Source organism: Salvelinus alpinus, chromosome 32 (assembly GCF_045679555.1).
Source record: "Salvelinus alpinus chromosome 32, SLU_Salpinus.1, whole genome shotgun sequence".
In the NCBI taxonomy this organism is placed as follows: Eukaryota; Metazoa; Chordata; class Actinopteri; order Salmoniformes; family Salmonidae; genus Salvelinus; species Salvelinus alpinus.
Genome location: NC_092117.1, coordinates 17,532,881 through 17,545,509, shown reverse-complemented (window position 1 = coordinate 17,545,509; position 12,629 = coordinate 17,532,881).

The following is a 12,629-nucleotide window of genomic DNA, read 5'->3' as shown; positions in this document are numbered from 1 at the left end:
AGTACACTCCTGTCCAATTAGACCCACTCTAACTCCATCACCAGGTTAAGCTGATGGCCTGAATGGTAAACAGCCATGCAGTATCCGGACATACTCAGTGATGTGGCTAAGATGTAAAGCCTGTTACTTATTATTTTTCTTTGGATGTTATCTGCATCCAGGTTGAGCCTTGCTAATGTACCAGCAGAAACATGGAGCACTCCTTGTCAGTAAGTCATTAAGTAATTTTTTCCCTTACATTGCATGATACCATTACAGGAGCAACAGTGCCTTCTAAAAGCATTCACACCACTTGACTTTTTCAAATTTTGTTGTGTTACAGCCTGCCTTTTAAATTGATTAAATAGAGATGTGTACAAGCCAGCGACTCAAACAATACCCCATACTGTCAAAGTGGAATATTTTATTTTGAAAACAATTCAAATTAATTAAAAATAAAAAGCTGAAATGTCTTGAGTCAATAAGAATTCAACCCCTTTGATATGGCAAGCCTAAATAAGTTCAGGAGTAAAAATGTGCTTAACAAGTCACATAATAAGTTGCATTGTAGGCTCTAACCTAATTTACAATTGTATGTCGGAGGTTTACATACACCTTAGCCAAATACATTTAAACTCAGTTTTTCACATTTCCTGACATTTAATCCTGGTAAGAATTCCCTGTCGTAGGTCAGTTAGGATCACCCCTTATATTAAGAATGTGAAATGTCAGAATAATACTAGAGAGAATGATTTATTTCAGCTTTTATTTCTTTCATCACATTCCCAGTGGGTCAGACGTTTACATACACTCAATTAGTATTTGGTTGCATTGCCTTAAAATTGTTTAACTTGGGTAAACGTTTCGGGTAGCCTTCCACAAGCTTCCGACAATAAGTTGGGTGAATTTTGGTCCATTCCTCCTGACAGAGCTGGTGTAACTGTGTCAGGTTTATAGGCCTCCATGCTCGCACATGCTTTTTCAGTTCTGCCAACAAATTTTCTATAAGATTGAGGTCAGGGCTTTGTGATGGCCACTCCAATACCTTGACTTTGTTGTCCTTAAAACTTCTTATGGCTGCAATCGCGGTAACGGGATCTACAGTGGGGCAAAAAAGTATTTAGTCAGCCACCAATTGTGCAAGTTCTCCTACTTAAAAAGATGAGAGAGGCCTGTAATTTTCATCATAGGTACACTTCAACTATGACAGACAAAATGAGAAAAGAAAATCCCGAAAATCACATTGTAGGATTTTTTATGAATTTATTTGCAAATTATGGTGGAAAATAAGTATTTGGTCACCTACAAACAAGCAAGATTTCTGGCTCTCACAGACCTGTAACTTCTTCTTTAAGAGGCTTCTCTGTCCTCCACTCGTTACCTGTATTAATGGCACCTGTTTGAACTTGTTATCAGTATAAAAGACACCTGTCCACAACCTCAAACAGTCACACTCCAAACTCCACTATGGCCAAGACCAAAGAGCTGTCAAAGGACACCAGAAACAAAATTGTAGACCTGCACCAGGCTGGGAAGACTGAATCTGCAATAGGTAGGCAGCTTGGTTTGAAGAAATCAACCGTGGGAGCAATTATTAGGAAATGGAAGACATACAAGACCACTGATAATCTCCCTCGATCTGGGGCTCCACGCAAGATCTCACCCCGTGGAGTCAAAATGATCACAAGAACTATAGTTTGTTGACAAGAAATTTGTGGAGTGATTGAAAAACGAGTTTTAACCTTTATTTCATACCCTTCCCGGATCCGGGATCATCCTCATCAAAAAAGCTGACTAGCATAGCCTAGCCTAACGGGACAGGGATATCATATAATATAATTTCATGAAATCACAAGTCCAATACAGCAAATGAAAGATAAACATCTTGTGAATCCAGCCATCATTTCCAATTTTTTAAATGTTTTACAGCGAAAACACAATATGTATTTATATTAGCTAACCACAATAGCCAAACACACAACGGCATATGTTCACTATGTTTCCACCGCATAGGTAGCCTTCACAAAACCCACAAATAGAGAGAAGATTAATCACTAACCTAGAACAACTTCATCAGATGACAGTCTTATAACATCCTGTTATACAATACATTTATGTTTTGTTCGAAAATTTGCATATTTATAGCTACAAATCCTGGTTTTACATTGTAGCCACCATCACAAATAGCACCAAAGCAGCCAGAATAATTACAGAGAGCAACGTGAAATACATAAATACTCATCATAAAACATTTATGAAAAATACATGGTGTACAGCAAATGAAAGATAAACATCTTGTGAATCCAGCCAATATTTCAGATTTTTTTAAGTGTTTTACAGCGAAAACACAATATAGAATTATATTAGCTCATCACAATAGCCAAACACACAAAGCTATTTATCCACCGCCAGCATAGATTTCACAAAAACAGCAATATAGATAAAATTAATCACTAACCTTTGGAAAACTTCATCAGATGACAGTCTTATAACATCATGTTATACAATACATTTATGTTTTGTTCGAAAATGTGCATATTTAGAGCTGCAAATTACATTATACATTGTGAATATGTAGCAACAATTCACCAAAATCTCCGGAGATATTTTGGACAGTCACCTAATCTAATCAAAGAACTCATCATAAACTTTACTAAAAAATACATGTTGTACAGCAAATGAAAGATACACTGGTTCTTAATGCAACCGCTGTGTTAGATTTTTAAAAATAATTTTACTACAACTTGCAAAATGCATTATTGTGAGACAGCGCTCACATATTCTCCGCCCTGTTGGATTCTACATATTCCACAGAAATACGAAATAACATCATAAATTGTGTCTTACTTTTGCTGAGCTTCCATCAGAATGTTGTGCAAGGAGTCCTTGGTCCAGAATAAATCGTTGTTTGGTTTTAGAATGTCCATTTCTTCTGTCGAATTAGCAACCTTGGCTAGCCATGTGGCGCGAACATGCCCATCTTCTCTTGGCGCAAAGAACGGAAAATTCCAAAAGTCCCAATAAACGTTGAATAAACTGATCAAACTCGGTTGACAAATCCTACTTTATGATGTTTTTCTCATATGTATCAAATAAAATCAGAGCCGGAGATATTCGCCGTGTATACCGAACGCTTTTCAGAACACAATGTGGAGCTCCTTCGCGCGCCGTGGAAAACTGACAAAATGGCTGACCTGTCACTCCAAAAGCTCTTATTCGGCCTCAGATCAAGCTAGACACCCCATTCAACCTTCCACTGCCTGTTGACATCTAGTGGAAGGCGTATGAAGTGCATACGTATCGATAAATAAAAGCCAGTTGAATAGGCATGCCCTGAAACAGAGCCTCGTTTTCAGATTTTCACTTCCTGTATGGAAGTTTGCTGCCAAATGAGTTCTGTTTTACTCACAGATATAATTCAAACAGTTTGAGAAACTTCTGAGTGTTTTCTATCCAATAGTAATAATAATATGCATATTGTATGATCTAGAACAGAGTACGAGGCCGTTTAATTTGGGCACAATTTTTTCCAAAGTGAAAACAGCGCCCCCCTATTGACAAGAAGTTAATGACTCCAACCTAAGTGTATGTAAACTTACGACTTTAACTGTATAGATACAGTTCCAGTCAACAGTTTGGACACACCTAACTCATTCAAAGGTTTTTCGTTATTTTTACTATTTTCTACTTTGTAGAATAATAGTGAAGACATCAAAACTGTGAAATAACACATATGAAATAATGTAGTAACCAAACAGGTGTTAAAGAAATCAAAATACATTTTATATTTGAGATTCTTCAAAGTAACCACCCTTTGCCTTGATGACAGTTATGCACACTCTTGGCATTCTCTAAACCAGCTTCACCTAAAATGCTTTTCCAACAGTCTTGAAGGAGTTCCCACATATGCTGAGCACCTGTTGGCTCCTTTTCCTTCACTCATTCCAAACCATCTCAATTTGGTTGAGATTGGGTGATTGTTGAGGCCAGGTCATCTGATGCAGCACTCCATCACTCTCCTTCTTGGTCAAATAGCCCTTACACAGCCTGGAGGTGTGTTGGATCATTGTCCTGTTGAAAAACAACTGATAGTCCCACTAAGCGCAAACCAGATGGGATGGCATATCGCTCCAGAAAGCTGTGGTAGCCATGCTGGTTAAGTGTGCCTTGAATTCTAAATAAATCACTGACAGTGTCACTAGAAAAGCACCCCCACACCATCCCACCTCCTCCTACATGCTTCACGGTGGAACCCACACACGCTGAGATCTTCCATTCACCTACTCTGCATCTCACAAAGACACGGCGGTTTGAACCAAAACTCTTACATTTGGACTCATCAGACCAAAGGACAGATTTCCACCGGTCTAATATCCATTGTCTCGTGTTTCTTGGCCCATGCAAGTTTCTTCTTCTTATTGGTGTCCTTTAGTAGTGGTTTCTTTGCAGGAATTTGACCTTGAAGGCCTGATTCACGTAGTCTCCTCTGAACAGTTGATGTTGAGATGTGTCTGTTACTTGAACTCCATGAAGCATTTTTTGGGGCTGCAATTTCTGAGGCTGGTAACTCTAATGAACTTATCCTCTGCAGCAGAGGTAACTCTGGGTCTTCCTTTCCTGTTGTGGCCCTCACGAGAGTCAGTTTTATCATAGCGATTGATGTTTTTTTTAATTAATTGTTCAGCAGCCTTATGGCTTTGGGGTAGAAGCTGTTAAGGAGCCTTTTGGTCCTAGACTTGGCGCTCCGGTACCGCTTGCCGTGCAGTAGCAGAGAAAACAGTTTATGACTTGGGTGACTGGAGTCTCTGACAAATTTATGGGCTTTCCTCTGACACCGCCTATTATATAGGTCCTGGATGGCAGGAAGCTTGGCGCCAGTGATGTACTTTGCCGTCCGCACTACCCTCTGCAGCGCCTTACGGTCAGATGTCGAGCAGTTGCCATACCAGGCGGTGATGCAACCGGTCAAGATGCCGCCGATGGTGCAGTTGTAGAACTTTGAGGTTCTGGGGACTGATGGGATCACCTTGGGGTCATGAAAGCGGCTGCACCAAATGATTGATGTACTATAATAATTGATTATGCTTATGTTGAATTACTAGAAGGGGAAGGGCTATAAGACCCTCCCCCACTACATTTATAGGGTCCTGGACCACAGATTATCAATATATGCAATATAATGTTTAATACTGTTCCACAGTTCTTTTCTAGCCTCTGCCTCTTATAAAAAACGGTCTGAGAAGATGTGTGAGCCATTGTAGTCAAAACAGGGTGTCTGTGAGAAAGTGCCTCAAGGCTAAAAGAGATACATAGACACAGACCCCTGTAGGGGAGTAAATAGAAAATAGACAAGTCAGACACACCACTGTAAGCCACACAGGAATGGAACATTACTGCTGATCCCTTAGAAAACACTGGACTATTGTTTTCTCCTGCAAGTGTGTATAACTGTATATGCATGGGCTTGGTCTCATGAGTAGAAGGTGTTGATGTAGGCAGTTACATCACTAGGGGTTGACTGCAAGTATATTAAAGCAACTTTGACCTTTTTTATTTAGCAGAAGTTACTCTGAAACATACGTGATGTGTTTCTGTTGTCAACTTCTGTCTGCAATTGCATAAAGAAAGGTTTGATTGATTTACTTAACTAAGAAAAGAAAAGCAGAACCATACACATACAGTACATACATATTCTGGACTCCGACATTGCTCATCCTAAAATGTCTGTATTTCAAGCTTTTACTTTTAGATTTGTGTGTATTGTTAGATATTACTGCACTGTTGGAGTTAGGAACACAATAATTTCACTATACCCACATTAACATCTGCTAAATACGAGTATGCGACCAATACAATTTGATTTGAAATATGACTTAATTTAATGTCAATGCTTTTGATCTATTTAGATTTTTTCATACCATTGAATTTTAATACCCAATATTTTCATATCCAATGTTGCCTTTTTGCAACATTTCCAGAAAATGTTTCTACAAACTAGATTTTATTCCTGGCAAAATATGACTTAATTTCAGATTGATACACCATTACACAATATTTACCATTACACAATATTTACCATCACTTGTCATTGCTTTTGATCCATGTTGTCACATCTACTCCCACTCCGGCACGTGACATTACAGATCTACTAACCACCTGTTACGGCTCTCGTCGAAAGGAGTGGACCAAAACGCAGCGTGGAAATTGTTCATGATTTCTATTTTCAAAAAACACTCAAACAAAATAACAAAAGTGAAAACGAAAGCGCACAGTTCTGTCAGGTACAGACACTAAACAGAAAACAAAATCCCACAAAACCCAAACGGAAAATGACAACTTATATATGATCCCCAATCAGAGACAACGATAGACAGCTGCCTCTGATTGGGAACCACACTCGGCCAAAACAAAGAAATAGACATAGACTCTCCCACCCGAGTCACACCCTGACCTAACCAAACATAGAGAATAATAGGGATCTCTAAAGTCAGGGCGTGACACCTCCGGTCCTGGCAACCCACATTATGCACACCTGGCAACCATTATTGCGCACACCTGCTCCCCCTCGTTAAGCACATATGGACTTCATCACCACCCTGATTACTCTCCCTTCACATACCCTCAGTAAGCCTCAGTCATCAGGTAGTATTGGTTTTGGTTACGTTCAGTACTCTTCGCCTGTTTGCTGATGTTTTCTGATGACGATGAAACACATTCTGCACCTGTTTCCTGACTCCCTGCATATACAATACAGATTTCGATTTTTGATTGATTTCACAGTTTTCTTATCACAACATTTTCATATCCAAATATCATGCCCAAAGTTTTCAGATTTTTTTTCTACAAACTTGATTTTATTCCAGGCAAATTAAGACTTAATTTCAGATTGATATACCATTACACAATGTTTACCATAACATGAGATATCCTACCATTTAATTTTAATTACCAAGATTTTCATACCAAATTTAGCATTTTTGCAACATTTCCAGAAAATTGTTCTACAAATTTGAAATAAAAAAACATTATTTTCATAATTAGAGGCTTATTACAAGTATTTCATTTTGATCTATGCTTGGGTTCGTAAACAAAAATAAATGTTTGCAGCACATGCGATCTGGCTAGTAGCAGAGGTGGTTTGTGCACCTGGAGTGTGAAGTGGGCTCTCAGCATACATAGCTCTTTCATCATACTGTCATATCAAGAGATTGTGACTCATGGGGGAAGGCAAAAAGGGGAACACAATGTACTGGAAGTCTCCAGAGTCATAGCAAATGCAGTGTTCTGGTCTATCGCCTTGACTTTCAACACAGTAAATTATGAAATGGATACTGCCTATTCTCCCAGGGAGCACACCTCATTATCTCTTTATATCATTATGTGTACCTTCTTTCTGGGGAGATAACCTTAAGAGGAGGCTACAGTTCTAGCTTCCAGCAGCTCGACCGAGACCATGGAAGACATGCTTTACCACAGGGGTGTCGGAAGAATCCATTTCACAAAACCACTGAAAGGGAATATCAAATCACAAGGGGAGAGTGGCCAAGGACTGGTAAATAGCCTAATGGTTGAAAAATATGGGGGTTTACCCATAACACATTGCATTCATACAAGATTATGGCCGGCAGGTAGCCTAGTGGTTCGAGCTTTGGACTAGTAACTGAAAGGTTGCGAGATCAAATCCCCAAGCTGACAAAGGTAAAAATCTGTTGTTCTACCCCTGAACTAGGCTGTCATTGAAAATAATATTTTTTTCTTAACTGACTTGCCTAGTTAAATAAAGGTAAAATAAAAATGAATACCCACTCTGGTGTTAACCGGTCAATCTGTCGCTGGGACATCTACATATTTTTTGAGAAATAACAGTTTCAACTCATAAGTTCCCTAAATAAACTAACTGGTGCCCGATGTGAGAAGGATTACTATTATCGTAGGGTGTAGCATCCTTCCTGACAATTTATTGCATAAACAATCAAGCAAAAAACTCTAATGGCATTGTTTAACCAAATAATAAATATTATTCTTAATAATTATAATACCACATCTGAAAAATTTGTAGGACGTGCATGAAGAGTGCTTGTCTCGAGTGTTTCATATTAGTAGTAAACACAGTCTACATTTAATTTTTGCTGCCCTTAAGTTTTGCTCCATCATATTTTGTTAACATTACACAATCAATTCATGTTTTATGGTGGAATTTAATTGTCTCTTGTAGAATTTACTTAAAGCTGCGATATGTAACTTTTTGGACTACCCGACCAAATTCACATATAAATGTGTGTTATAGATCTGTCATTCTCATTGAAAGCAAGTCTAAGAAGTGGTACATATGTTCTATGTGCGCTATTTCTCTTCTCGTTCTTAAGTTTCATTTTTGTGTCTTTTATTTTCGGTTTCATACACCAGCTTCAAACAGCTGAAAATACAATATTTTTGGTTATGGAAAATATATTTCACAGCGGTTTAGATGGTAAAATGATTCTCTCAAATATATTTGCTTGTTTTGTCACATTAACTGAAATTAGGCAAACTATTAGAATTTGAGCAACCAGGAAATGGCAGAGCATTTCTGGATGGTGGAACTTGATCTGCACCAGATTCCATCATGTAGAAACGAATTGACCAAATTTTGTTTGGTCAAAGAGTTTGTCTTTTTGAGGGGCAGAGCTCATTAGAATAATATCCAGAATGCATTGGAACCATACATTTCTACATTTTATTCATTTAGCAGACACTTTTATTGAAAGCGACTTGAGTCAGTGCATTCAACTAAGGTAGTCAAACAACCACATGTAAAAAGTGTATGTAACCATTACTGAGAATGTAATCTTAGTTATACTGATCTGTTGGTTAGTTTATTGTCTCTTAAAACCTGTTCGGGACAGGGGGGCAGCATTTTCACTTTGGACAAATTGCGTGCCCAAATGGAAATTACTCCTACTCTGTCCCAGAAGGTAATACATTTTTTTACATTTACATTTTAGTCATTTAGCAGACGCTCTTATCCAGAGCGACTTACAGTAGAGTGCATACATTTTTATTACATTTTTACATACTGAGACAAGGATATCCCTACCGGCCAAGAGCAGACGCTCTTATCCAGAGCGACTTACAGTAGAGTGCATACATTTTTATTACATTTTTACATACTGAGACAAGGATATCCCTACCGGCCAAGAGCAGACGCTCTTATCCAGAGCGACTTACAGTAGAGTGCATACATTTTATTACATATTATTATTTTTCTTTATTTTTTTACATACTGAGACAAGGATATCCCTACCGGCCGAACCATCCCTACCGGCCAAACCCTCCCTAACCCGGACGACGCTATGCCAATTGTGCGTCGCCCCACGGATCTCCCGGTTGCGGCCGGCTGCGACAGAGCCTGGGCGCGAACCCAGAGACTCTGGTGGAGCAGCTAGCACTGCGATGCAGTGCCCTAGACCACTGCGCCACCCGGGAGAACCACATACATGCATATTAGTATTACTATTGTATAGAAAACACTCTGAAGTTTCTAAAACTGTTTGAATTATGTCTGTAAGTAAAACAGAACTCATATGGCAGACAAAAACCTGAGAAGAAATATAAACAGGAAGTGAGAACTCGATTTTCAAAACAGTGCAAAATGATACCCCTTTTAGTTATGGATGTGCAAACACTTCCTAGGGCTTCCACTAGATGTCACCGTCTTTAGATTTTGGTTATATGATTCTACTATAAAGGGGGGGGCTCATAGGAGCTATTTTACTGAGTGGTCTTCAGACATTTTCAGTCTCATTGTGCGCGGTCACGAGAGAGTATGCTCTCGTTCCAATGCTCTTTCTTCAGACAATGAAATTCTCCGGTTGGATCCTTATTGATGATTAACCATTTCTCAATATAGGGGGTGCTGTTTCCACTTTGGAAAATATCATCTCCAAATTAAACTGCCTCATACTCAATTCTTGCTCGTACAATATGCATATTATTATTACTATTGGATAGAAAACAATCTCTAGTTTCTAAAACCGTTTGAATTATGTCTGTGGGTGAACCAGAACTCTTTCTGCAGCGAAATCCATGACAAAAACGAGGCTCTGTTCTCAGATCAGTTTAAAGCTCTGTATGTATCCTATGGGTCGACATGAACTGCACCCGCCTTCCCCTGGATGTCAGTAACCAATGAGAAGTGGAATGGAGTGTCTACGTAGTTCTCAGAGCTTATAAAAGGCCAAGGAACGAAGGGAGCTCTCTTTTCGACGTTCGTCATTGCGCAAAGCAAGACCTCAGGATGGCATTTTGAAACGCTCAGTTATCGACCTTAGATATATCCGTCTGTAATTTAATTCGATATAGGAGTTAGAAACATCATAACGAAGTTATTTTAAACCGAGTTATCAGTTTATGCGAGTATATTGCTATTTTCGGAATTTCCTTAGTATTGCGTTTTGAACATTTGGGCATGTTGTGGCCACATAGCTATTGTTAGCTGCTAATTCCGAAGTTGAAGACGACGTTTTACAACCAAGCAACGATTCTTTTGGACAAAGGACCACTTGCCCAAGATTCTGATGGAAGCTCGTCCAAAAGTAAGAGCTATTTATGATGTTATTCCGTATTTATGTGGAAAAATGTAAACGTATTTGTCCGCCATTATTGCGGCACTAGTCTGGCTGTAACGCACACTGTATGTCTAGTAACGTTAATTTTAAAAATCTAACTCAGCGGTTGCATTAATAACTAATGCATCTTTCATTTGCTGTCCAACCTGTATTTTTTTGTCAAGTTTACGATTATTTATTGATTAGATTAGGTGCCTTTCCAAGATGGCGCCGGCCAGAATGCATGACCTGTTGCCACTGATCACATTGTATAACCACGATTTGTGCTGCTAAATATGCACATTTTCGAACAAAACCTATATGCATTGTGTAATATGATGTTACAGGACTGTCATCTGACGAAGTATATCAAGGTTAGTCCAAAATTATATATCTTTTGCTGTATTGTTACGATCGCTAACCTGTGCTGCTGGTAAATTGCTTGTGTTTCTGGCTATTGTGCTAAGCTAATATAATGCTATATTGTGTTTTCGCTGTAAAACACTTAAAAAATCTGACATATTGGCTGGATTCACAAGATGTTGGGCTTTCATTTGCTGTACGCTGTGTATTTTTCAGAAATGTTTTAAGATGAGTAATTAGGTATTTGACGTTGGTCTCTGTAATTATTCTGGCAGCTTCGGCACTATTTCAGATTGCAGCTGCAATGTAGAACTGTGATTTATACCTGAAATATGCACATTTTTCTAAAAAAACATATGCTATACAATAAATATGTTATCAGACTGTCATCTTATGAAGTTGTTTCTTGGTTAGTGGCTAAATATATCTTTATTTGGTCGAAATTGTGATAGCTACCCATGCAGGAAAAAAATGGTGGGAAAAAAAAGTTGTGTCTTTTGCTATCGTGGTTAGCTAATAGATTTACATATTGTGTCTTCCCTGTAAAACATTTTAAAAATCAGAAATGATGGCTGGATTCACAAGATCTGTATCTTTCATCTGGTGTCTTGGACTTGTGATTTAATGATATTTAGATGCTAGTATTTACTTGTGACGCTATGCTAGGCTATGCTAGTCAGCTTTTTTACTGTGGGGGGTGCTCCCGGATCCGGGATGCGTAGCAAGTAGAAGTTAATGTTAAAAACATCCTAAATATGGATTGCATACATCATTTGACTTGTTTCTACGACCTATAACAGAACTTTTTGAGTTTTTGTCTGGAGGGATTGCTCGTGCGTCATGAAAATGGATTACTGGGCTGAACATGCTAACAACAAGTGGCTAAATTATGGGCTTTATGGAACAAATCAGTCATTTATTGTTGAACAGGGAATCCTGGGAGTGCCTTCTGATGAAGTTATTCGAAGGTAAGTGAATATTTATAGTGTTTCGTAGCTTCTGTTGACGCCAAAATGGCGTCTATTTCTTTGGCTGGATTGTGTTCTGAGCGCCGTTCTCAGATTATTCTTTTTCCGTAAAGTTTAAAAAAAAATCTGACACAGCGGATGCATAGAGGATAAGTTTATCTTTAATTCTGTGAATAACACTTGCATCTTTTATCAATGTTTATTATGAGTATTTCTGCAAAATCACCGGATGTTTTGGAATCAAAACATTACTGCACGTAACGCGACAATGTAAACTGAGATTTGTTTTAATATATATATGCACATTATCGAACAAAACACACAATACATGTATAACATGATGTCCTATGACTGTCATCTGATGAAGATAATCCAAGGTTAGTGATTCATTTTAACTATTTTTCTGCTTTTTCTAACTCCTATTGTTGGCTGAAAAAAATTCTGTGTGTGTTTGTGACTTGGCTCTGACCTAACATAATCATATGTTGTGCTTTCACTGTAAATAATTTTTGAAATCGGACACCATGGGTAGATTAACATGATGTTTATCTTTCATTTGCTGTATTGGACTTGTTAATGTGTGAAAGTAAAATATTTAAAAAAAAAAATTAAAAAAAATGGAATTTCGCGCGCTGCATTTTCAGTGTAATGTTGTGGGTGTTCCGCTAGCGGAACCCCTGGGCTAGAAAGGTTCAATTCTGCTGGTTTAGGAGCTATCAGAGAAGCTCATGAA